The sequence below is a fragment of the Zalophus californianus genome, chromosome 4 (genome assembly GCF_009762305.2).
Source record: "Zalophus californianus isolate mZalCal1 chromosome 4, mZalCal1.pri.v2, whole genome shotgun sequence".
Classification (NCBI taxonomy): Eukaryota; Metazoa; Chordata; class Mammalia; order Carnivora; family Otariidae; genus Zalophus; species Zalophus californianus.
Window position 1 is genome coordinate 37,527,376 of NC_045598.1, and position 27,500 is coordinate 37,554,875.

Below are 27,500 nucleotides of genomic sequence, written 5' to 3' on the forward strand. Positions count from 1 at the left end.
GGCTTTGAGGAATAAGTAGAAGTTCAGCTGATGCAAAACCTAGAAGAATGCAACAAAGGAACAAAGTCGTGGACGTAGAGTAAAGACTATTCCCTGGACCCGAGCGGGTCAGCAGAAGCTCGGCAGGTAGACTCTTCTGCAGTCCTACTATGGCTAGGCGCGGCAAAACCAGCACCGAAACCCAAGTTTTGGTGGGTTTCTAGGTTTTCTCCAGTATTGTGTCTCTCTCTTGCCTTAAAAATCAAGTTCCCTTCCTGGTCCCTGAAGGACCTGGGGTCTTTCTTGGGGGGAAGATCTTGTCTCAAATAGGCAAATCACGGGTGTTGCTCTTTGAGACTTGTTGAATTTATGTTCTTATTGTGGGTCTGTGGCCCTCTGCTGATTCCCAAGGTGGAAGCCCATTCTTCAGATTGGCATGTGGAGGCAGACCGCGCAGCCGGGTCTGGTCCCTTCCAGCGGCTACGGGGTATCGGGAGCAGACAGACCACAGAGAGCTGCTGCCTCCCTGCCCTCCCAAAGTGCCTAACACTCAACAATTCCTCCCGCATTTAAAAAACAAAAACCAACCATGTATGCAGAGGACTATGGTCGGCACGGACAGAACACCCTTCACCTTTTCCTCGTGAAAGCCTTGCGGGTCGTTATCCCCACCCACGAAGCCGCGCATCAGCGTGTGCGAAGGAAAGAGCGGGACCCAAATGACTCCAGGGCGGACGCACTGGGCTTCCATCTAGGCTTCCCCGTTCGCTGACCCAGGCCTGTGCTTCCCCGTCACGAGCTGGGGGTGAGGGTGCTGGGGGCACGGCCCCAGGGGCTTCTGGGAGCAGTAAAGGAGCTAACCCGTGCGTCGCCCCGGGCAGCGCCTGCGCAGAGCTCGCCGCTGAGGAGCGGCTGCTGCGGTGGGTGCCGAGCGCTTGGCCGGCGGCAGGAGGAGAGAACGGGGCTGTCCCGACGGGAACCGTCGGTTGCGGGCCTTCAGAAAAGTCCCCTGCAAGGGAAGGCAGCTTCATGAAAGGAGCTATTGAGAAGGAGCCAGGGGACAGGGTCTCCAAGCAGCATCTTCACGAACAAAGGCCTTGGGGCCACCAGGTGAGGGTGCTCGGTCTCGGAGGGACCTGGACTCAGGAAGCAGTCACTGGACACCAACGAGACGAGGCAAAAAGCATCACTTTACGCCAATTCTGTGTATTTATTTCAGTCTTCCTTATCTTTTTTATCTTTATATGTTCTGATAACTGAATTTAATCTTTCCTCTCTTTATATATTCTTATAACAGAGTTTGATTTAATCTTTTAAAATGTACTGTTATTTGAATCAAAAACGGCAGTAAGTCAGGCTGGGGAGAGTCAGAGGATTCTCGGAGGACAGCTTCCCTGTCACCATCCTCCATGCAAGCGGACTCCCTTGCCAACTGCTTGGTCCCCCTTCCTCCGTCGGCGCGGAGCCCCTCGCCAGGCCTGGTGTGCCGCCGCCTCCCTCCCCCGGAGCCCGGCAGCAGCTCCTCGCAGGGATGGGGCGGCCGTCCCTTCTCCCTCTCGTCCCCGTGCTGAACTGCTCTGCTACTTCGGGACTGCAGATTGGCATTCGGGGGCCCCCCAGGATGTGACCCAACCTCTCTTTCCAAACCTCTTTCCCACCCCTGCCTCGAGCGGATATTTCCCTCTCGCCAAACTGGACAGCTTGTATGGGAAAAGAAAGGAAAAACCATTAGGCCCCGAGTGCAAAACCACAGTTAAAAAAATGTCCATGTGTCTATAAAGTTTGTGATTCTTTCTTTTACCATGTTTCCTGACATGACTTCCCAGCCCCTCTTCACGTTCTATCTACTGCCCCCACCCCTTGGTCCAGCCCAGCACCTCCGCCTTGCTAGAGAAACGTGTGTCTGCACAAAGCCCCTGCCACCCTTCACTTTCCCATTCCTTTTGTCCTGTATCATTTTCTGCCTTGTATTATGCTTCCTTTTTCTATGTCTCCTCTACTGGGCTCTGAATTCTTTGAAGGAATAAGCTATTTGACATTCACTCATTCATTCATTCATGCCATTGAACGGCCAGCATGCTGGGCCTTTCCTGCGCTATTATAATACCAAGATGAACGAGTTGGGTTCTTGTTTTCAGAGAGTTCAACTCTCAGTTGAAAAGTTAAATTAAAAAGCCAGTGCTTGTTAGCCTCTGGGGGTCTTTGACCTGTTGAGATTTTAGCGAGTGCCCTCACCCCCGAGAGTGTGCACACAAAATACTGTCTACCCCTCCGGGGGTTTCAGACCTCCCAGAGCCACGGGGCAGGTTCGGGAGCTCTGGATGTAAGGGAAAAGAGATGAACAGAACACCTACTGTGTGCCTGTTCCTGTAGAAGGTGCTTTAGCTGTTATGTCTCTCCATCACCACACCCCCCAGCCTCCCTTGCTGCCTGGCAGGGGGCCGGCACAGCCAGAGACTCGGGATGAGCAAACCTGTGCCTGTCTGAGGGGCATGGCTCACCCAGAGCATTCGACCACTGCTTGGGCCACTCCAGCCTTCTTGTCCCTGCCCTGCTGAGGGATGGAGGGGCAGAGTGCAGGCTGTTCTCAAAGGCAGTAGTTTGTGTTTCTCTAAGAAAGAGTGTCCTGTTTTAGACTTGTCACTGGGACAGAATGGCCTCTGGCCAGCTAGCCTCACTTTGGGAGGCAACTGTATTTGGAAGTTAAAATGTCACAGGCTTATCACACGAGAGCCTCCGTCTGGGGCCCCCCCCCCCCCCCCCCCCCGACATTTATGCCTGCGTCTGCCCATTACAGCACTGGAGCGACTGGAGTGAGTGAGAAAAGTCACTCAGACTCACCCTTCCAGGCCTGGAAGTAAGGAGAAGGGACAGCTCAGAGAGTGGGGAAGAGAAGACTCTAGTCTCCAGGGGCTGCTGTCTGGAGGTCTCCCCATGGCGGCACAGATGCCAGACCTTCATCCTTGAATGCGGCCATCTTGGGGTGTGTTTGCATGAAAGAACAATCTAGAAGTCTCTTCTTAGTCGCTTTTTCTTTTTTCTCCCTCCAGCAGAAGATTTGTGGTATCTGGGGGAAAAAAAAAAAGAAAGGAAAAACTATTAGGTCTTGAATGCAAAACCACAGGACTTTTAAAAAAAAGTGTTTATTTTTCTGCAAAGTTTGTTTTCCTTCCAATGGGAGCCAAGACGCTCTCTGATGCCGGCCTCTGCTGGCAGCTGGGAACAGTGGAAAAGATTGCTCTGGATGGAAGAAGTTTGCTGACTGGGGAACAGCAGGCCCAAGTGGACCGGGGGTCTGACTCACACGTCTTCCTGCGAGTAGCTCATGTGTGGGACAAGAAGTTGTGTCTGAGGGGAAGGGGACCAGGGGAGACCATACGGGCAACCCGTGGCCTGTCTTCATTGGAACAAGAGCTTTCTGAACTTCAGGGCAAAAATGATGGCTGTCGGTTCCTGAGTCCCTGCTGTGTGCCAAGCACGGAGCTAGGTGCTTTCCATTTATATCATTTGCTCCTCACCGTGGAACTGTGAAGTTGTTACTATTACTCTTTCAGAACTTGAGGCCAGAGATTATAAGTAACTATTCCCCAGGCACACTAAGTGACACAGCTAGGACTTGAACCTGGGTCTGGTCTGATCCCCATGCCTTTGCTGTGAAGTTTTATTCTGTAGTGTCTCTCAAGTGACCTTGGGCAAGTTACTTAACCTTTCTGTACCTCAGTTTTCCAATCTGTACAATGAGTATAATGGGATTTTGGGGAAGGTTCAGAGAAAGATTTCTGCAAAGCACTTAGAGTTGCGCCTTCCATGTAATCATTATGTGTTTGCTGGACTAATAGTAGTGGTTATTATTCCATTGCTCACAGGCTTGTGCTTGGCAACTTGGTGTTGGAGGACAGGAAGGAGAAGGAGACGCCCCTGTCCTCAGTGGGTGCACAGTCTGGTTGCACGGCAGGCCCCACCCTGGGGCGTTGCCTCACTTGGTGAAGTCCTGAGTGCCTAGTCCTTCCTGATGGAGACGTCTGGCCGTCAGTGCCTTCCTTCATGGACATGTCTTGCCTGCCCAATATGGGCTAGGCGTCCTGTCATTGCGGCTTCACAGGGGAGGGTTGCGTGGAGTTGCTGCCCTGGGGGTGTACGTGGCTCATTGGGAAGGACGGATGGGTCAGTAGAGGGTGACCACACGGTGTGGTCAGCACTGTGATAAAGGGACACGTTGTGATCGTGTCCACCCCGCCCTCATGCCCATACTGCATTCCACCTTGACTCTGACCTCGGCTGTTTTCTCTTCTTAGAATGTCCCTCTACCCCTCCTTTTCCCTGGGGACCCCCTCCATTTCTCAGGACTGACTCAGCTGCGCGCTTGGGGTTGGTGACCCCCTCTGCTGTCTACGCTCCTCATGCTCCTCCCTAGCAGCCCGAATCTCCATCACAGCCTTGCCCTGGTCTACTCCTGGGCCGTTCCCTGTTCAGTGGGGACCGGGGTGCCTCACCCTGGACTTAGCATGTACTCAGGGAGTCTTCGCTGAACTTTTAGGACGCTGATCTGTTCCCCTCAAGCCTTTCTGTCAGTCATGCCAAAGGAACTGCCAGCTCTGATTGAGGCAGGAGGAAAGGGTTGGGTGGAGCTGTTGCAGCAAGCCTGGGCATAGAGGATACTTCTCGGAGGCTCACAAACAGAGGTCAGAGACCAAGCTCATCAACACTTTCACCGATGCCTTGAGCGACTTATTTAACCCCACTTTCCACATCTGTAAAAGAGGTAATAGTACCTATTTCATAGGCTCGCCAGGAACTTAAATGAGATTATAAATAGAAAGCACTTAGCACAGGGTGTCTGGCATATGGTCAGAGCTCAATAAATGTCAGTTGTTGTCGCCGTGGTTACCATGGCAACGATGAGACTGGCCAACCGCCGCTGGCCTGGTTGAGCCGTGGCTGAGGTCAACTAGTTTATCTGTTGAAGACTGATTTCCCGCAGAAGTGTTAAGAGAGCCACTGAGGTGTCACCCTTCCTGCTGGAGGAGAGACATGTGTGTCACTAGGCCATAGTCAATTTTAAACATAGAGCTCCTGTGTGGGGCTCCTCCTCCGAGAAGCTTTCCCTGACCACACCAGCATGGCTCTTGTCTCTCCTCTTTGAGCTCCCACGGCACGTAGCATCTGAGCTGCCCATTTAGCACTTGATTACAGACTGTCTGGTTTGCTCTCTAATTGCTTTCTCTGTGTATGGGCTTGTCTGCCTGGCCAAATCACAAGATCTGTAAGAATAATTATTGCATCTCATTTATGGCTCTCAAACACCTAGCTCCACACTGTCTGCGTAGTAGGGATTTAATAAATGATACGCTGATTTGACCTGCCTAAAAACCTTGGGTGTTCACCTGTTGTAAGAGAAACACTAAAAGGAAAAACATGGATAAAAGAATTCACAGAAACAGAAATGTAAATGGCCGAGAATATGAAAAAAAAAATGCTCGATCCGGCTTATTAGAAATCAAGGCAATGGAGATGAAATTGAAATCCCATTTTCCTTATTCAGGGACACTCATTTAAAAATTAGAAAAGTGCTGGGGAGGTAGGTGGAGGGGATCTCTCTCAGACGTCATTAGTGGGAGGGCAATGTCATTCTTTTGGTGGTAATTTGTAATATGCAGCAAGAGTCTAAAAAAGCCCATGCCCTTTGACTCAGTAATTCTACCTTAAGTAATATTTCCCAGGAAATACTAAGTGATACAGACAGGACTCATGTGCAAAGGTGGTCATCATACTGTTATTTTTAATAGTGAATTTTGAAGAATGGGCTAAACAACAGCATAGTAAGGCTCAATAAAATAAGGTTTTTATTGAAAAGATGTCAACCTCTCTCATCATGAAAACGATGAAGATTAAAATATGATACTATTTTTAACTACGAAAATTTAAAAGGTAAAAAATTTGATAAAGCACAACCAAGTAAAACAGGCTTAAAGATACTGTTGAGATAGCCATCATCAATGACAGTTTTGCAAAAGCAAAATTTAAAAATCTTTGTGCAAATTAAAAAAAAAAATGCACATACCTTTTGACCTAGAAATTCTACCTCCAGGAATCTAATCCCTAGATATGCCCGCACTGATATGCATAGATATTTGCACAAGGTTATTTACTGTGGCCTTGTCTGTAATAGCAAAAAAACGGAAACCAATTGAAATGCAAATCAGGAGAAGACTAAAGAATGAGGTAGAGCTTAGTCGTGCATAAGGAAAGCATATCAACGTATGTTAAGTGGGAAAAAAGAACAAGGTGTACAGGAAGATCTATAAGCTATATTACTAAGTAAATAGTCACGATTAGTACATATAACATGTTTCAATTTGTGTGAGAGCAGTAGAGAGTGTGGCTCAGTTGTTAAGCGTCTGCTTTCAGCTCAGGTCATGATCTCAGGGTCCTGGGATCGGCCCCCCGCATCGGGCTCCCTGCTCGGCGGGAGGCCTGCTTCTCCCTCTCCCGCTCCCCCTTCTTGTGTTCCCTCTCTCGCTGTGTCTCTCTCTGTCAAATAAATAAATAAAATCTTTAAAAAAAAGAGACAAAGATATAGATGTAGATATTAATAGAGACTTCTGGGAGAGGTAGTATATGCAGTATTTAAAAACATAAATTCAATAGCCAGATTATTTGAGTTCAGTTCCCGGCTCTGCCACTTTTGAGCTGTGTGACCATGTGTGAGTCACTTAACCTCTCTGTGCTTCAGTTTTTTCATCTTTTTAAAAAAGATTTATTTATTTGAGAGAGAGAGAGAGAGGGAGTGCAGTAGGGAGGGGCAGAGGGAGAGGGAGAGGGAAAGAGAGAATCCCTGGCAGGCTCCATCCCAGGACGCTGAGATCACGACTGAGCCGAAATCAAGAGGTGGAGGCTTGACTGACCAAGCCACCCAGGCGCCCCCAGTTTCTTCATCTTCAGAACACTCTATGTGTGAGCTATTCTTCCTATTTTTTAAACAAAAAAGTAGAGTTTTGAGGGTGGTCACCTTTGGGCAGTGAACCCAGGGGTCTAATTTTCATTGTATAACTTTTGGAGTTGCTCATTATCAGGGCACATGACTTTTTCTCCATGGACATGCTGCAGTGGCAGGACACAGACGGCATAACCGACCTGGGTCATTTGATGAGAGGTGAACAAAAGGACTTTTATGACCATGTAGGTAGTGCCGAGGGGGCAGCACTCCAGCACTAACACCTGCAGGGAGCTTGGGCACCTCGAGGCCCGCAGGGCCAAGAGGAGGGCTTCGTTAAGCCAGAGCTGGAGAGCCAGCTGTGGGGAGAGAGCTTCTGACAGGGGCTGTGGCTCTGGGGAAGTAGGAGGCAGCCTACCTGCCCCAGCCCCAGCAGGAAGGGACCCAAGGGGATAGAAATGGATCTCCTGCCATGCCTCCCATTGGCAGGAGCCAGCCAGATGGCAGAGGGCGAAGTAGCAGGTGCAGGCATCCATACCCATCAGCGCACTGAGGCCTGGGGCAGGGAGAAGAGGGGAGGAGAGCGCATCTGGACAGATCCCAGCCTCTGGGGTTGTACCTATGACCCCTACCTTCAAGGGCATGAGAATGAAAGAAGTTAATACATGGAAACTCCTGGAACATAGTAACTGTTTAATAAATGTAAACCACCAGTACTGGCATTATTTTCTAATTGCCTAATGAAGACATCCCACACAGGCATATTATTTCCATAATAGTTTATAAAAATGATGTTTTTGAAGAATTTTTAATGACATGGGAAAAATTCTTATGGTATGACATTAAGTGAAAAAAAATACAAAACTGTATATTGGGAATGATTTCAACTTTGTGGAAACAAACCACAGGCAAGCAAACCATACTGGTACAGGATAGGGAGACCGGGAAGATATCTGAAAGTGTCCATCGTGGTTGTTCCTGAATGGTGGGACTGTGGGGAATTTAAAAATGTTCTTCTTCATACTTTTTATATTTCAGTAATTTTCTAAAATGAGCATGTTTGCTTTAACAGAAAAAAAAAAAGAAAGAAGGAACATTTAAGAAAGCATGAAACAACCAATACCTTCAGTGGCTCTTCACGGATAAATACTATCCGTGCTTTAAGAAGCTGATGCCAGGTTCTGCCACTATTCAAAGAGGTAAGTGACTCAACAAGGGTTGGCCTGGGGAAGAAATGACCGAGCTGGGATTTAGATTGAGGAGCCTGATTCCCCGGGCTGCTCGCTGAAAGACCTCACCACGTCGTTGCCTCCTTAGATGATAACGTCCAAACTTTCACAGACGCCGTCCACCATTCCAGCCTCCCTTCTGGCTACTCTGACTCCTCCTTCCCCTTATGGCTTAGGGATGCCCTCCCCCAGGCTGTCAGCCCTGCCACACTAGCCCTGATGAAGGCTGTTCCCTCTGTGGGGAATCTCTCTCTCACCTTGTGACCTGGCTTACATGTCTTCCTTCTTCCAGACCCAAGCCCGACGTCACCTGCCGTAAGGAGCCCACTCTGACCTCCAGTGGCTGCATTAGGTGCCTCTCCTGGGTTTCTGCAGCCCCCGTGCCTAACCTTCTCTGCACTTAACTCCCTCTTTAAAAACTATTATTATTATTATCATAATCGGTGTTGTTTTGTTTAAAGTACAGTTGACCCTTGAACAACACAGGGGTTGGGGGTGTGGACCCCCCATGTGGTAAAAACTCTGCATATCATTTTGATGCCCCTCAAACTTAATATCACTAATAACCTGCTATTGACTGAAAGTCTTACTGATCATATAAACCATAGATTAACACATATTTTGTATGTTGTGTGTATTATATACTGTGTTCTTACAATAAAATAAGCTAGAGAAAAATGTTATTAAAATCATAAGGAAGAGAGAACACATTTATAGTACTGTACTGTATTTATGAAAAAAATCTGCATATAAGTAGATCTGTGCATTTCACTGTGTTGTTCGAGGGTCACCTGTATTCCGTTTTCTTCCATCAAACTAGAAGTTGATGTCTGCTGGCTGGATTAGGCCTGCAGATTCTTAACTTACATGGTGTGAAAGATGATTACATTGTCAACATTTAAATATTGGGGGATCTTGCATAAATATCTTATTTTTGGCATCTCTTTAAAACTGTCTGCAACACTGGGTGCACACTCGTGAGTGGCCCTGTTGGAAGGAGCTGTAGAGCCCGTTTCCTTTTTCTTTTTTTTTAAAGATATTGTTTATTTATTGGTCAGAGAGAGAGCGAGAATGAATGAGCACAAGCAGGGGGAGTGGCAGGCAGAGGGAGAAGCAGACTTCCACTGAGCAGGGAGCCCGATGTGGGACTCGATCCCAGGACCTTGGGATCATGCCCCGAGCCAAAGGCAGACGCTTAATCGATTGAACCACCCCGGCGTCCCTAGAGCCTGTTTCCTTTAGGTGAGGACAGTTGGCTGTCACCTTCATGACTCCCTGCTGTCCTACACCAACCTAGCTGCACTGACTGACGTACTGGCCTGGCTCCCGAGATAGCCCTTTTTGAGCCTAGTGTCTTAAACAACAACCATTTACCTATCTCATGATTCCGTGAGTCTACAGTTTGGTCTGGGCTCATCTGAGTGGTTGCTCTGTTGGTGTCAGTCGTCTGTGGGTGGCCGGTCGTTGGATGGAGTAATGAAGCGATACGATTCTCATCATCTAGCAGGCTAGCCTGAGCTGCTTCATACGGGGTGGTAGCAGGGTTCCCAAGAGCAGAAAGAGGGCCGGGCTCCATGTTCACATGCTTTTCAAGCGAGGTGCTGTCAAGTCAAGTACTTGTGTTCCATTGGCCAAAGCAGATCACGGGTCGGGGGGCAATCCAGAGTCGAGGGCTGGAGAAACGGACTCCGTTCCTGGATCGGAAGAGCTGCAAAGTGACTTTGCAAAGATGTAGACCTGCAGAGATGAGAAGAATGGATGCTCATTTTTGCAATCTCCCACAAGCGAGGACCTTGTCTTATTTACTGCCACTCGTGGCAAAACACAGACCCTGACCTGTGGGAGGATAATCAGTAAATGTTTGTTTCATTAAATGGAAATGAATGCAAATGAGTCTATTTTTCTCTGGCTTTGGGATCTCTTCTCAACAGACTCTTCTAAGGCTTCATTCACTTACCTTGCTGCTCTAGGGGCCCCCAGCGCTGGGGAGAAGCAGGGTGGCTGGGGCCTCTCAGGACTCCAAAGACAAAGGCGCTAGCTGGGGGCCTGCTTCGGATTAAGGCGCTGAATTATGTGGAGCGAGAAGCCACAGTTGGATCTGTGACCATTCTCAGCACATGCCAATGAAGCCACAGCGGAAATGCTAGTTTATTGGAGTGGTCCCCTGTGATTTTGAAATTGTGGTATGAAGATCATCTAAAAGGCGATCTTCATTTTGGGTGGGGAAGTGGGAGAAACCTCTTGCGGCCGGGCCACGCCGGCCATGCAGTCCTGCACTTGGCCCCGGCCTGACTCTGGCCTACAGCCGAGACCACGGCCACCTTCAGGCAGTGCCGGAGAGAGAGGTGTGCGAGATGACAAAGGGGCTCAGCCCTGCTAATGTGGGATGCTTTGGACTCCCGCTCACGAGACGGCCAGCTAGCGAGCCCTGGGCCAGTGAGTTGTTGTGCCGGCCACTACCTCATTGTCCCTCTGCCCTCACCCTCCTGCAGTGACGTGGGAGGGGGATTGGGTGCAGTGCGTCCCAGGCACCCCTCCAACACTGAGGCTTCGAGAGGTTGTCCGCGTGTACCTATGCCCCCTGCATCCAGTCCAGGATGCTCACAGGCCCCAGTCCAAATCCCCACTCTCCTCTGGCGAAATCTCATCTGCTCCCATGATTCAGTTACTCACCGCCTTTAAGCCGTTGCTCAAATGTCACCTTCTCAGTGAGACCTGCCCTGACCACCCCGTTAAAACGGTCCTCCGCTCCCCTTCACTACCATCCCCCTCAGCCTGCTCTCCTTTCTCTTTTTTGCATCATCCTTGTGATCTTCTGTGCATCCTCTACTTCACTTACGCGGTGCCTGCTGTTGTGCGGGTCTCCCTCTCAGAGAATGCAGGTGCAACTGGGTGGAGATCTTTGATCCACCAACAGAGCAGTGCCCAGGACAGTGCCTGGCGCATCAGTAAATAGCACAAATGTGGTGAATGAATTCATGAACCTCTGTGACATCAGTGGTAATGACCCTAAAGTCCTTTTCTTCACTCTAAGGCTCCCTGCCACTCCCTCGAGGGCCTGGGTACTCCCTGGAGAAGAATGTCAAGAAAGCCTCAGCCTGAGTTCCGCTGGAGCCATGGCCAAGGTAACACAGGATAGCAGCACTAGCTGTGTTCGTGTCTTGACTCCAACGCTTCTTAGCTGAGTGACCTTGGGTAAGCTTACCCTTGCTAAGCTTCAGTTCCTTCCCTGACATATGGGAGTCAATAATTATAACTACTTCTTAGGATTATTTAATGAGATACGGTACTATGTTTGACAATGGAAAGTGCTCAGTAAATGTTTTGGCTATCAAAATTACTGCTGGAACTACTGGGTATTTTCCCCAAAGATACAAATGTAGGGATCGGAAGGGGCACATGCACCCCAATGTTTAGAGCAGTCATGTCCACAATAGCCAAACTATGGAAAGAGCCTAGATGTCCATCAACAGATGAATGGATAAAGATGTGGTATATATATACATATATACAATGGAATATTATGCAACCAATCTTGTCATTTGAGAGGGTATTATGCTAAGCAAAATAAGTCAATCAGAGAAAGATAAGTATCATATGACCTCACCGACATGAGGATTTTGAGAAACAAGACAGAGGATCATAGGGGAAGGGAGGGAAAAATGAAACAAGACGAAACCAAAGAGGGAGACAGACCATAAGAGACTCTTAATCTCAGGAAACAAACTGAGGGTCGCTGGAGTGGTGGGGGTGGGAGGGATGGGGTGGCTGGGTGATGGACACTGGGGTGTGTATGTGCTATGGTGAGCGCTGTGAATTGTGTAAGACTGATGAATCACAGACCTGTACCTCTGAAACAAATAGTACATTATATGTTAATAAAAAATTTTTAAAAAATTACTGCTGGCATTCATACAGTATTTTGCATTTCTTAAAGGGTTTATAGATACATGATTTTAGTTAATTTTAACTATATGTGTTTGAGGAAGAACAGGAATCCCCATTATATGTAGGAGGATACTGAGATTCAGAGACAAATAGGGACTTACTTCATGTCAGAGTTGGTGAGTGACAGAGCCCAGAGCCGATCTGGGACATACCTTACCATAGCCCAGCCCAACACTCGCTGCTTCACATTTCTATCTTTTATGAACTAAAAGAAGGATTTTTTTGGAGGGGAGGGTTGTGGTTTGTTTGTTTTTAAGTGACAGTGCTGAATTAATCTTGAATTAAGGCTGTCCTCTGCTCTGAGACACATCACATCTGTTGAAGGGGGTGCGTTACCGAATCAACAAGCTTTCAATGAAGATCTAAAGACCATCTGGGTGCCCAGCCAGGTGCTGGGGTCAGGGTGGGGATGATAGAAGGTAGGGGTGAGGGGAGGTCCCACAAGGTGAACCTTATTTGGGGATAGCCCCTCATCCTTCAAAGCCCAGCACAAACCAACCCTAGGAATCAGTTCTCGGGTGGGAAAGAGAGGGAGCTAGGTCCTGTGGAATATCTAGTATGTGTCAGACATTTACATACGTCATCATATTCAGTCCTCAAAGGAACCTTTGGCAAATTTCCCATTTTACTGATGAAGAATCTGAGGATATAGAGTTTAAGGGACTTGCCCAAGGTCGCAGCTAGGATGTGGCAGAATCAGTTATGTGCCAGGTCTGCCTGATGCCAACCCATGCTCTCCATCTTGTACTGACAAAGGTCCCCTCGGTAGGCGCTGGGAATCCGCTAAACACTGCCACATATCTTATTCTTTTTCACTTGCTTCCCCTGAAGGCAAAACTCCTTGAGGACAGGGACTTTGTTGTTTGTCTCAGTAACTCTCCTGCCCAGCACTGGGCTGGGATTTTCCTTATGAATAGTGCTTTTGTATCTTGTTTAAGAAATTTTTCCCTGCTCCCAGTTCATTGAGTATGTTCTCCTTTGTTATATTCTTGGTGCTTTATAGTTTTCTGTTTTACTTTAAATCTAAAATTCATTTTAAATTGATTTTGTATGATGTGAAGAAGAGATTAGTCTTAATTTTTTTCCCATATTGTAAACATTTGACTGAGTCCTGTCTATGAAAAACTCCATTCTTTGTTCAATGTTCTGGGGTGCCATTTTTGCCTTTGATCAAGCACTCATCAAAGCTTGAGCTTATTTCTGATATTTTTTTCCCATCAATCTATTAATCTATCCTAGCCAGTACCAACTTGCTTTAATTACTATATCCTGCTAGAGCTTTATGGTAAGTTTTTATAGCTGGTAGAGTAAGTTTTCCCATCTTCTTTCTTTCAGGAGTGTCTTGGCTATTCTTGCCTTCTTGCATTTCTATATAAATTTTAGAATCAGCTTGTCAGTTATCATTAGCCTATCATTGAGATTTTGATTGAAATTCATTGAATCTATAGATCAAATGGAGGAGAACTGACATCCTTGAAATATTGAGTCTTTCAATCTATGAATTTGAACTATCCCTCCATTTCTTTAGTGCTTCTTTAATTTTGCTCAATAATGTTTTATAGTTTTTGATATAGAGATTGCACATGCTTTTGATTGTTTTTATTCTTACTTACATTTTTTAGTCCTGTTGTAGTTGCCATCTTTAAATTGTCTGGTATAGATTTATAGAAATAAAATGGAATTTTTAAATTTTTTTTTATTTTTGAGGGGGGGCGAGAGAGAGAGAGATTCTTAAGCAGGTTCCATGCCCAATGTGGAGCCCGGCATGGGGCTCAGTCTTACAACCCTGAGATCATGATCTGAGCCAAAATGAAGAGTCGGACATTTAACTGACTGAGCCACGCAGGTGCCCCAGAGATAAAGTGGAATTTTAGATTATTGATCTTCTATCTATCAACCTTGGTAAAATTTTACCTTAAAGTCTGCATGGTCTGATATTAATATAGCTACACCAGCTTTTAAAATATTAGTTTGTATGTTATAACTTTTTCTATCCTTTTGTTTTCACTCTTGCTGTATTATTGTATTTTAGGTATATTTCTTATAGGCAACATATAGTTGGATTCATTTTTAATGTAGCTTGGCAGTTTTTAAGTCTATCAATTTTTAAATCTATTGAAGCCATTAGGTCATTTATATTTTAATGTAACTACTAAAATATTTGGGTTTAAATCTGCATCTATTTGTTTTCTATTTGTCCTGCCTGTTCTATGTTCCTTTTTCTCCCTCTTTTCTTGCTTTTTTTCTGGATTTATTGAGCATCTTTATTATATAATTTATCTCCTTAATTAGCTTGGTTATTTTACCTTCTTTTACTCTCCTTTAAGTGATTTACCTAGAGTTTTAAAAATGTGCTGCTAACTATCAAAAATTATATAGTCTTTAAATTTATACTTTTATTTCTTCCTGAAAATGGAATCTTAGAGCACTTTAACTGCATTTACCCTTTCTCAAATTTAATGCTATTATTTTCATGTGTCTTAATGACCTGTATTTCTAAACCACACAAGACGTTACTGTTATTATTTTATACCATCCATAGTCCTATGTATTTACCCATATATTCATTATTTTTGTTGTTCTTCATTTCTTCCTGCCTATCCCAGCTTCCATCTGGGATCATTTTCTTTCAGGATTTCCCTTAATATTTCTTGTACTTCAGGTTTGCCAGCGATAAGTTCTCTCATTTAAAAAATCGTCTAAAAAATGTCTTTATTTTGCCTTCATTTTTGAAGACCATATGCCTTGGAGTCGAATTCTAGATCAGATTATTTTCTTTCAGCTGTTTGCTGTTACACTTCATTGTCTGTGGTTTCCCCTGCTTCAATTGAGAAGTAAACTGTTAATCAAATCGCTGCTCCTTTGGTGGTGATATGTCTTTCTTATCTGGTTGTTTTAAAGATTTTTCTGTATTATTCTGTATTATTAACTGAAATATGGTGTAGTTTACCTTGAATTAATCCTGCTTTGGTTTTGCAAATTTTATTGATTCTGTGGCTTGCTTCTGTCTTTTCTCTATCTGGGACACTAATTATAGGCCTGTCTTATATTCTTTTTGTATTTTACATCCCTCTGTCTCTCTGTAGATCATTCTGGCTATTTTCTTTGAACCTATCTTCTAGCTCATTCATTCCATCTCCAGCTAGATCTAACATGCCATTAAACTGATCCACTAAGTTCTTAATTTCAGAGATTTCATTTTCAGTTCTGGAATTTCCAATTAATTCTTTTTCATTGTTTTGTTTTTTTCCATTGCCATTCTATACCTTGCTTTATAATTCCTAGAACGTATTACGCATGGTTATATTAAAGTCCATATCTAATTAACACAATTAGCTGGCTCTCCTGTGGGTTTGTTTCTTTTGCTTCATTTCTTTTAATTCACATAGTCTCATGTGCCTGGTTATTTTGGATTGTGTTCTGAACATTTTATGTAAAAAACTGTAGAGATAAGTTGTGTGCTGGGCCGATACTATCTTTGACCAGAGGAGATAGATGTACAGTTGCCTCCTGCAGGTGTCCATGGCTATGATTATGGCTCTTCTGGATCACATGTATCCAGTCAGTGATTAAGATCATTTAAAGCTGGGCTACCATCCCTATTAGTGCAATGTATTTTCTGTTCTCCCTATCTCCTGGGGTGTAGCCCATTAGGGTCTCAACCAAAAGCCTTCTTGGCAGACTCTGGGCTCCCAGTTTTGTCCCCTTAGTTTTATGAGTCTGTTGAAAGCTCTGTTCAGTATCTCAGCCTCTCAACTGCCTCTATTGGGATCAGCAGATACATCCACGGGAAAAACCACCTTAAATGCTAAGCACAGCTGTCTGAGTTTCCTTCTTCTTTCAGTTTGTTCCCATAACTCTTCACTGCCTTGTTGGCTTGCCAATGCCTTCAAACAGATGTGTTTTGTTATTATTGTTTGGCTTTTCTAGTTGTTCTTATCGGGGAGTTTGGTCTGAATTAACTAGTCTGCCAATACCAGAAACCATATTGAATTATGAATAATAGCAATGGTGATAAAATTATGATGACCACAATGATGAGCTGATAAATGTCTAAAACCATCTCTCAAAATCGTGTGTACATAAAATAAATTGTGTAGCACACAATTTACAAATAATGACAAAATATAAAACATATTTTATTATTAGCTCCATATAGCCAATTAATTCTTACAGGATGCCATTTTTGATTTCATATTTGTAGTCAACCTATGGTTGCAACTGATAAATGAGCACAGTTCTGACACAGATGTTGGTTAATCATTTTGTTTATATTAACAAGTAAGATGGAAGTAAAACAAGAATGATGTTTGTCAGAACTTTACTCTTTCATCAATGACGGGAACAGATTCTTTGCCTAGTTACATAATAGTTTTTGAGTACTAGAAGAGTATTGCCTCATTTGTTTGTGTTATAGACACAATTTTAAAGTTTAATTTGCGTCATGAATATTTTCTCCATCACTTTCTTCAATCTAGATAATCAAGAAAATAATAAATCAAGCACTGATTTGTAGCTTTGCCAATTTCTGAGGTGTGACTATTCCCCTCATGGCCGGTTCTAAGCTACCAAGATGACATCACTCAACACAGAATTGAATTGGGAAGGGATACACGATAGCACATCACATGTAGTATTTCCACCATACAGAAACGATCGATGTAAATAACCTCAAGAGAATGGATAATCATGGTAAAATGTAAATAGAAAATGGTGGGCTTTGAGTATTATAATTTTTTAAATATAATTTCTTAATTGTAAGTTTATATATTTTCATTTTTAAAAAATAATTTAATTCTTCTTTTAAAGATTTTATTTATGTATTTGAGAGCGAGAGAGTCTGTGTACAAGCGGGTGGGGGGCAGAGGGAGAGCAGACTCCCCGCTGAACAGGGAACTCCATGCGGATGAGCAGATGCTTAACTGACTGAGCCACCCAGGGGCCCCCAAAATAGTTTAGTTCCTAGTGGCAGCTGTTTTCAACAACCCGCTCATACAATTCCTGAAAACGTAATAATCCACTCACAAGGTGGTACGAGCTGATCCCAACACACCACTTGAGCACCCAGTCCCTGTACTTCCTCTGTGTCAGGCACCACACCAAATTCTGTACATGCATTATCTCATTTTTTCCAAAGATTTATTTATTTATTTGAGGGGAGGAGGGGCAGAGGGCGAGGGAAAGAGAGAATCCCAAGCAGACTCTGCATTGAATGCAGGGCTGGACATGGGGCTCGATCTCACAGCCCTGAGATCATGACCTGAGCTGAGACCAAGAATTGGATGCTTAATTGACTGAGCCACCCAGGCGCCCCATGTCTCATTTAGTCACAACAATGATATGAGGAAAGTTTAGTTATGCCCTGTCTTTGTAGGTGTACACTCTGAGACTCAGAGAAGTTAAACACTTTGTCCAAGGACAAAACTTGGGTCCAGATCTGTCTGACTTGATCCCTGATGATGATGGTAAAATCAATAATAACACTAGTAATAATGATGGTGACAAACAACATTTAATGAATACTAGCTCGGTGGCAGCGTTTACCCACATGAGCTCTTGTAATCCACTGAATTCTTTGAACTATCACCTGTGTTTTCTTCAGTCCATGCAGCCAGCACTTCGGGGAAATAGGACATTCCGGCAGGAGGCAGCACCCAGAGGACGGACTGGGGCCCAGGAGTCAGTGGTGGTCAGACGGCAGGGCCGGCTCAGTCTCCCTTGTCTAGTCTCAGCTCCTCTCTGGATGGTCTGCGGGGCATCTCTGGGGCTCTCTACCGCTGCCACCCCATCTGCGTGCCTGCTGAGACCCACTGGTGGGCTCTTCTGGATGGCAGGTCTGACCACCACCCGGAAGAAGCATTTTCTCTCTGGCAGGGCTGTCCCAAAGAAGAGTGGGTGCCTGGGAAGGGTAGCGAGATCTCTGGCCCGGGAGGTGAGGGCGGAGGCGAGAGCCCTTGCAGGGAGGCGGTGACTCTGGTCTTTCCTTCTCACCCCACACCCCCACGCAATTCTTCTGCTAATCCTGTTGACTCTGCCTTCAGGGGTCTAGACCCTGACCATTTCTCACCAGCGTCCTGTTACCTCCCCGGTTCCAGCCACCACCAGCTCTTGCGGAGACTGGGCCAGGCAGTCTCCACCTCAATAAGCTAATTCATTTCACATCACTCCTCTGCTCAAACCCTCCACTGCTCCGCCATCGCACCCGGAGTGCACCTGGCTCCTCTTGCCACCCTGCCCCACCCCTGGGCCCCCCGCTGGGCCCCACCGTCCTGCGTGCTGCTCCACAGGTCCTCCCACCTCTTTCCTCTAGACATTCCCGGCTCGCTCGCTCGGGGCCTCCCCCTGGCTCCTTGCCGGCCGCCCCATTCCAAATCACCGGCCCCTCGCTCCTTCCCCCCTTCCTGCTCTGTGCTTATTCGCCGTGCATAGCTCTGCCTCACAGGCCATCAGTCCACGCCATTATTTTGTCTGTTGTCTTTGTCCTCCCGCTAGAAAGTAAGCTCCATGAGGGTATTCTTTCTGTCTCCTGTCAGCTGCGGTGTCCCCAGCAGCAGGAAGAGGACCTTGGTGTTCAGTGAGGGCTCACTAGATGGAGGCTCACCTGCCTGGTTTTCAAATCGAGTCTGATCCTCTGAAAACTGCACTGGCCTTTGGCTCCAAGAAAGTGGGGATCTATGTCTCCTTCTCTTCCTCCTCTTCGGCCCAGCCAGAATGCCTCTGCGTCTCCTCACCGTCCCTCAATCGCCGACCACCACAGCAGCCCCCCAAATTGTTCCTTACTCCACCAGCCCCGGACCCAGTGTCCCCCACCTTAGGCCTTCCGCGTGGCTCCTTGTCCTCTGGGGGCCCCACTGAGCTGTGACCCCACTCCCAGCCAGAGGTCCAGGGACCACAGCTGTCTGGGAAGGCGGTGAGCAGACAGGGTTGCGTGACAGGCCCTGGGATTTGTTCCAAGTCAGTGCGGAAGCAGGCCATGCCTTCTGTGTGGGGTCCCGGAGATGTGCTTCTCCCGCAGCAGGACTCCTGCCTGGCTGGGCCGTCCCGGCCCCACCTGCCCCACCTGCCCCACCTGCCCCACCTGCCCCGCCTGCCCTGCCTGGCTCCACTGCTGCTCTGACACTCTGCGCTTCTCTCTCCCCCGGCCTCCTGTCGCCTCTCTCTGATCATCTTCCTGCTTCTTGTCAGTCCGGCTCACTCCCTCTTATTCTCTCTCCCCAACTTCCTGCCTCTCCGCCATCCCCATCCCCACACCAAGGCCTTGGCTGCCCTCTGCTTGCCTCTTTTCTTCTCCATCTGTCTCTCTTTCTGTCTTGTCCTGTCTCTGAGACTCTCCACCCCACCATGTCTTTGCTCTTAAATGTTTTCTCTCTCCCCTTTTGTCCCAGTCTCTGGGTGGAATCGGAGGAGAGCCCGGCGAAGGTTCCCTCCCAGCACCCAGGAGCTCTGTCGCCCCTTGGCACCTGCACCGCCTCTGCCCACTGGAATGTGCTTGGGCTGAGGCCCGGAGTGGAGGAAACCCATTTGTTATTGCTGATGGAGACAGCCCCTTCCCAGGAGGCCTCGGGCCCCCTCAGCTCCCCCTTGCCTGCCCATGAACTCTGGGAGCACCTGAGGGAGAGCTGCTTGCCGGGAAGAGGGTTCCACACGGGAGCAACTTTCCAAGGAAAACATAGCCTTGATAGATCACGTGTTGGGAGGGAGCTGGTTGCACACGCCATAAATTGCCAACCTGACCTCCCCCGCGGGGCCCCACGGCCCCCAAGTTGAGGTTCTCCTGCAGGGCCAAGCCAGCGGTTGGTGCAGCTGGAGTTGGTGCCAAGACAGGAGGCTGGGAGGCCTGGGTGCGAGTGAAGTTCCAGGGGCCCGGCAGCCAGGCCAAGAGCCCTGGGCAGAGGCAGTCAGGGCAGGCCAGGCATGGGGACTGGAGCAAGCTCCAGGTTTGTCTAGTGTGTTTGTAGCTAGCACCTCTTTGTTCTCAAGTCAAGGGGGGCTTCTGAACTCCGTTTTAGGTAAAGAGGCATTAAGATTCAGACAGGGGGATGACTGTCAAGGGTCCATAGTACCTTAGGGACAAAATGGAATATGTGTGACTCGGGATCCCATCTCTGCTCCCCTGCCACCCACTCTTAATGGTCAGAGGAGATTCCTGAAGGAGAAAGGCATTAGCTTGGGCCTGAATGGCAAATGACATCATTCATTCATTTCACCAGACATGTGCTACGTCTCTGTTCTGTGCTAGGTGTTCAGCAGCCACAGGGATGAATCCTGTATGTCAAAGAAGCTCACAGTCTTAGGGTCAACACTCCCAAGGTAAGAAGTGATAGAACCATCTAGAAAGTACCCATGGGGACTGGGAAAACCTAAAGAAAAATCCAGGGAAATCTAAGGACGCTTTATGGGTGGGAGGAGAGCAGTTAGGGAAGGCTTCCTGGAGGAAGTGGTCTGCGAACTTCCCTTGGAGGAAGGTACTACAGGCAGGGTGGCGTGGAGATTTGCATTTAGATCCGGAGTATATGGAATGGACTGGCAGGGGAGGGGCTGATTAGGAAGATTCCGGGACGTGGTGTCGTGATTAGGGTGGACTGGAATCCTGCCTCAGCTACAGAGCAGTGGTGGGCCATGCGAGTTGCTCTGTGCCTCGGGTTCTTGGTCTTTACAAAGGAACTGTCACAGCACTTACCTCTTAGAGCTGCCCCTAAGATGAGATGAGCTCACACAAAGGCCAATGGTGGGTATGAACACTACACGGGGTGTGAATCTTAGTCCACGGTCCAGGTGTGCACGACAGAGCGCGTCCCTGTGTGGCCTCGACAGGAATGGAGCGCTTGAGTCCCCTCCTCACTGAGCTGGTAGGAAATGTGACCCTTGTCGCTCTCATGTGCCAGGGCCAGGGGGGTTGGGGTGGGGGCTGCTCTGGTTGTCATTCAGCTGCATTAGAGCTGTCTCTTGCCCATGCCACATGGGCCCTGGTGGCTCCGGGTGGCTGCCCCCCCGCCTTGCACAGCGCAGCCCCACCTGGGCCATCGTCGTCCTCTCCGCTTGGGGGCATCCTGGGTCTTGGCTCTGGGTCTCTGCACAGCCCAGGTCTGGAAAGTCCTGCCCCTTGCCCCTCACTGGGGCTTCCAGGCCAGTCTGTGTCATTTCTCTGTCTCAGCTTCTCTGCACAGCCCTGTTTCTCTTGGGAAAAGAAGAATGACGGACACTTGCTGGCCAGACTTTTTCTGCCCTGCCATACACCTTCCCTGGGGCAATGAGTCTGGAGCTGCTGTTCCCTGCTGGAGGTAGAAGGAACCTCGGGAGGAGGAATAAAACATCCCAATTGTCTTAACATACCCCCTGTTGTCGTCATTGCCATCTCAGTCCCAAGAGAGAAAGTAAGGAGCAGACGACAGGGCACCAGAGGAGGGGGACACAGTCCATAAGCACAGTCTAATGGCCGAACTGAACAGTCTGTGTGGGGGTGGGGGTGTGGGGTCAGGAGGGTGGCGGGGAAGCAACCCATTCTGGGAGAAGGGGGATGGGAATTGGGGGGCATCCAAGGGGAGCTCAGCCTTTCCCTTCCACCGCCCCCAGGGCCAGTCTGGATGGGGAGCACCTCCCCTGCCCAGCCTCCTTCAGGAAGCTCTTCCTGTGAGCCACTCTGCCTCAGGGAGCATCAGCAGCGAAGACCCCTCCCCAGCACAAGGCCAGGGCAGAGACTGCCACTGTTCCAGCCGTGGCGTAGGACAGACACATGTGAGTGCCAGGGCACGCTCCGACACTCAGACCCCCGGGCTAGGATCCACACACTCAGACACAAGGATGCAGTTCATACACACACTCACATTCCTGTGTGCATATGGATATGGCCGGATGCACACTTGGGTGGGAGGCTCACAGAGGTGCACACAGCACCCTCTACACTTACCCACCTTCCCACACCCACCACACGCCTGTTCACAAACATGTGAACCTGTGCCACTCACAGTCTGCTCTCCTGCACGCAAGCACACCCACACACACATATTCACACTGAGTCACAGATGCAAAGGTCAAAGGGCACACATGCAGACATACGCTTGAGTCCATCCATACACAGATCCTTGCATACATGGCCGTCTATAAGCGTAATACACACACCCACTCATGCACACACTTAATCAACAAATATTTACTGATCACCTAGCCACGGGCGAGGCATGATGCTAGGCCTGGAGAACTCCCCTTCAGGGAGTGCGTTCTGTGGCTCAGGTTGCCGTAACACAGGACCGCAGATGGCGAGAGGCTTACACAGAAGAAATCTGTTTTCTCACAATTCTGGAGGTGGAAAGTCCGAAATCAAGGTGTTGGCAGGGCTGCTTTTCTGAGGCCCCTCCTCTGGGCTTGTGGATGGCGGTCTTCACTCCGTCCTCACGTGGTCTTCCCTCCAGGCAGGGCTGTGTCCTCCTCACCTCTTCCTATAAGGACACTGGTCATTTTGGATTAGGGCTCATCCTAGTAACCTCATTTTAACTTAAATATCTCTTTGAAGAGATGCCATCTCCAAATGTAGTCACATTCTAAGGTACAGGGGGTTAGGACTTCAACATATGATTTTTGAAGGCACACAATTGAGCCCATAACAGGGCAATTCCCTCTAATGGGGAATATAGACACCACAAACAGAAATATAAAATGATTCACCTCTGATAAGGGCTATGAACGAGCAGAAAGGGGCTGAGATAGAGGCAGAGACTGGCAGAGTGCCTTTAGACAGAGTGGTCGCATAGGAGTCTGCAGGCACAGGCCACTGCCCTGTCCAGGGCTGAGAACACTCAGCAGGGGCCAAGTCTGTTCCAGTCCGTATTCCTGGGCCTGGCCTAGAGTAGGGCTCAGCAAGTGTGCTGCGGGTGGACGGATGGGTAAGTATGGGTCTCTTCAGTTGCAGAGCCCCTGCTCTTGTGTAGGAAAGACTTGAGGGAGAGGCAGACAGGGAAACATTCCGTGCCTGAGTTCCTGGGTGGTCAGACAGGGTGTGGACGGCCTGGCAGGAGCCCAGAGCCTGAGCCTGACAGAAAAGGGGGAGAGATAGAAGAATGGAGCCCCTGAGGGCTGCCCTGAATGCCAGTCCCGGGTCTGCTGTGTGACTTTGGGCAAGTTACCTAACCTTCCTGAACCAGTTTCCTCATCCATAAAATGGGGGATAAATGGTAGCTACCTCACAGAATTGCTGGGAGGATTAAACGAGATCATGCGTGTAAAATGCTTAGCATGTTGCCTAGCACATAATTAACGAGTAATAAATGCTAGCTAACATTGCCACAATTGCTGGTATTCCTTCTGGAAAACAAACATGCCACATACCTGAGTCATTCTTGGCTCCACCTCTCCCCTACCACACACATCTACCAACCGTTAAGCTTTTGTTGATTCTGCCTCCTATGTGAGCCTTCAGTCTGGCCATGCCCCTCCTCTATCCCCCTTGGAGACAGCCTCAACTTCTCTCACCCGGACATCCCACCAGCCTCCTCCTTGACTTCCCAGCCTCCAGCCTCTCACTCAACAGTCCAGCCCCCACACTGGCCTCCAGAGAAACTCTCCAAACTGCAAATCTGATCAGATGACTTTCAGGCTTAAAATCCTCCAGAGCTCAGCCTCACCCACATAATAAAGGATATTCAAGGCCTTTCAGGCTCTGGCCTCAAATTCTAGCCCCAGTCAACATGTACCATACCCCACTGGATGTATGGGGCTACTTCCCAGGCCCCAGATATCTCAGGCTTGCTCAGACTTCTGGGCCTTTGCATATACTGTTCCCTCATCTTAGAAGACTCCTCCCATCTTTGCTATCCTGACAACTCTTACTAAGCTTCCTTCAAGATTGAGTTCAAGGGACAGGAAGGCTGGAGTTAACTAACCCCGCTATGGGGCTGAAGGGAACTCGGGATCTCTCTGCCACATTGCCCTCACGCGTGTGTTAAGAGCAGGAGTTTGCCTTGTGCTTTTGGATGTCCCTGGCACCTCATAGGGCCTGGCTTCGTAGTGCTTAGGACATTCTTTGAATGACTGAATGAAGGCCTGACCCTGTGAGGTACAGACTGTTCTCTTAGGTTTATAGACAATTAAACCAGAGTTCAAAAAAGCTGAGCAATCCACCCAGCTTATATTACCAGGCTGTACCATATTCAGAGCCCTTTCTACACACACTTTTCTCTGTCTGGAATTCTCCCACTTTTCTCTTTCCCAGCTCATTCTTTAGACAAAGCTTTGATAACACTGCCTATGGGAAGCCCTCCAGGCTCTTTCTTCTAGGCTCACCCAGTGCTGCTTCTCTCATAACATTTAGAGTAGATTGTTTCTCCCCTTGGACTGTGAATGCTTCTTCTGGGTGCTCTGGGCCCCTGTCTATATAAACAATTTGAGTCATCCAAAATCAGTACGTCAGCACCATTCTGGAGACCCTACAAAAGAAATACCATGTTGTTAATGGAAGTTATCCATTTGCCACGCTGCTCTAGCGGGACCAGGGCCTGGCTATACAGCCCCAGGACAAACCCACAGAAATGAATCCTGGAGCTCTTGGGGCATCTGGTCAACCCTGAGCATGAAGTAGATGGTGGAAAGAGCCTTGAAGGGGACGAATGGACCAGAGCCTATGCAAGTCTCATTCTGGTCTCAGAGAGTCTCACCCGAATGGCACTACCAGCCCTGAGCAGTGCCAGGCATTGGAGAAGGACCTAGAAAAATTTCAGAAAAGTACTCCAAAGTGTAGGTCTGCCTGGAGAGTCAGACAGAAGCAGGGGGCCTGCTTGCCCAGGTCAAAAAGCCTTATTTTGCAGGGGCTGTATCTATCCTGTTCACAACTGGGACAATATCTATCCAGTCTATCCTGTTACATGGGACCCCTCGTACTGCCTGGGTGGTTTTCACAACCCAAACCCAGTGTGAGTCTATGGAGTAATGAAGCTGCTTAAAGTGTGTGTGGCATTGACAGAAGAATAGTCTCTAGATTAGGGGAGGTCAGCATTGGCTATTTTCTGTGATCAGTCCACATCTAGAATTAGATGTTCAGTGGTGAGTTCCATGTTTGAAAAGGAACAGGGAGTGACTGGACCATGTTTAGCTATTAGAAGAGTCATTATATAGAAAGAAGAGCAAAATTAGTATTATGAGATCCCAGAGGGCAGAGCCAGGGTCACGGATGCAAGTGGGGAAATTTCAGATTTTAGAAAGTACATTCTCATCATTCTAGCTCTTCAGAAATGGACTAGGGCTGCCTGGGGAGACGGTGAGTTCTCTGCGCCTAGAAGTGTGCAGACAGTGAGTGGATGGACCACCCTCTGGGAGGCTCTGGGGCAGATTCTTGCCCTGGGAGTGGTTTAGTTGAGCTCCCTTTCCAACCCTAAGCTTTGAGACTAAATCATCTTTGAGAATCTCCCTTGTGCTGGCCATCATGGGGTGGGGGTGAAAAGAGAAGAGAAATGGGGCCCCAGCCCCCAAGGTGCATGTGTCATGATGGGGGGCAGAAGTTCTAGGGCCTATGAAAGCTCAGAGGAAGGAACCGTCTTGCACCATGACCACAATTATGTCTTCAAAGGCCAACAATGTGGACCCTCAAAGCAATGCTATCCAGTAGAACTTCATACCATGATGGATATGTTTTCTATCTGTGCTAGCCAATGTGGTGGCCCTTGAAACATTGCTGGGAGACTGAATTTTTGATTGACCAGCTCTGTGTGGTGAGTGCCTACTCTAGTGGGTAGCACTGTTCCAGAGAGTTACAACAGGAAGCTCCATAACCCCGAAGACCCTTTGTTTCCTTCCCTCAATGCATCAGTAGCACTGAGAGGGAAGTCTCTGGACTGGGAGTCAGAGCACCTGGCTTCAGTACTGGATAGACCAGCTTGCTGCGTGACTTCGGATAAACCTCTCACCTCCCTGGGCTAGAGCTTCATTAAAATGAGGAGTCAAACTATAGTAGGGCCTTCTTTCTTTCTCTTTCTTTCTTTCTTTCTTTCTCTCTCTTCTTTCTTTCTTTCTCTTTCTTTTTCTTTCTTTCTCTTTCTTTCTTTCTTTTTCTTTCTTCCTTTAAATAAAGATTCAGGGGGTCTGGGATTTAGAGATTCCTCTTTTCTCCTTTCAGTAGAGAAAAGGAAGGCTTTGCTCCTTATTCCTACCTCCCCGCCTTTCCTTCCATTGGCCCCAACCTTCCACCACCCAGACCTCAGCCCCAGCCACCCGAAGAACTTTTGTATTTGCCGCTTAGCACTTGCTGTATGGGTCTATGACCTTCTTTAGAAACGTTTTCTTTACGAGTTTATTTTGGCTTGTGTCAAGCATTCATAAAATTCCTAGGGAACTGGAGGTTTAAAAGTTGGGCTTGTAAAAGGAGTAGGTGGGAGGGGGTGGGAATGGGCCGAGAGGGGACGGGCCAGCGGCCAGCCCTGGGCAGCTAGAGGAATAGGATAAGACCTCCGTTCTCTCTACTCAAGCAGCCTGTGAGCTTTGGGTCCCTCTGGGTCAAGCAAGGGGAGAAGAAATGGTGGAGAGGTTGTGGGGGGGTGTGAGGAAGAGGGACTGGGAGGCAGGCACGGAGGCTGAGATTTTCCCATGGGGCAAGCAGAGCCGGGACCCGTTCTGATAAGGGGTTCCCCTGGCTTGTCTCGGGGTTTTCTTGTCATTCATCTCTTTTTTTTTTGGCCTAGCTGCTCCTCAGCAGGTTGGAGGCACTGGTGAATGGCTCTCAGAGAGCACCGGGCGTATGAAACAAATTAGGTCTCCCTTACAGCCACCCAGAGGTGGGCGATGGATGGAGGCCTGCGTTCACAGCAAAGCTAATTGGCAACACACAGAGACATCCAAGAAAGTATATTATTTTGCCAGGCTTCGAAGTCATTGGTTTTTTTTTTTTTTTTTTTTTTATTGTAGAACATTATACAGCCAGAGATAAAAAGCACAGTGAAAGTTTTAAATCTAATAAAAGCATTTGATTGTGGAGTAAAAATAACATACACAGAGAAGTTTGATTTGGATTCAGGTTTTATTAATGTTCTTTCATTGCGAAATGTTTCCAATTAAAAAACAATTCCAAGAGCGCCCCGTTAATAAGCTGCTTGCCTTTTCGGAAGGGCCAGAGGTTTTGAAATGCAATGGTGGACAAATAACGCACACAGACATCCAGAGTGCCGCTGGGAATAGATTCCGGACTGGGGCTTGTGGAGCTTATCCCTGGATAGAGGGGAAAAAACCTCGTGGCCGAGCTTGGAGAAAAAGTACCTGAAGTTTATTCAGTATCACCTGATCCACGGAGCCCCGAATCACACACAAACCTGGCTCCTCTCCCACCAACTGGGATCTGCAGAGGTTGGAAGATGCTGGCCTGCCTTCTCCCCATTTGTAAAACAATGCTGTTGGGTTCAGTGGTCATTTAGAATTTGGGAATTCCTCCTTAG

The 27,500-nt window shown here is 47.8% G+C and overlaps 1 long non-coding RNA gene across 1 annotated transcript; it reads left to right on the plus strand.

Annotated features, from left to right (window-relative positions):
• The first annotated feature begins 889 nt into the window (after positions 1–889).
• LOC113916691 lies at positions 890–8,791 on the plus strand. Its single transcript, XR_003518003.1, has 3 exons — positions 890–1,089; positions 7,986–8,112; positions 8,435–8,791. It is a non-coding gene; the product is annotated as an uncharacterized LOC113916691 (long non-coding RNA).
• The last annotated feature ends 18,709 nt before the right edge of the window (positions 8,792–27,500 follow it).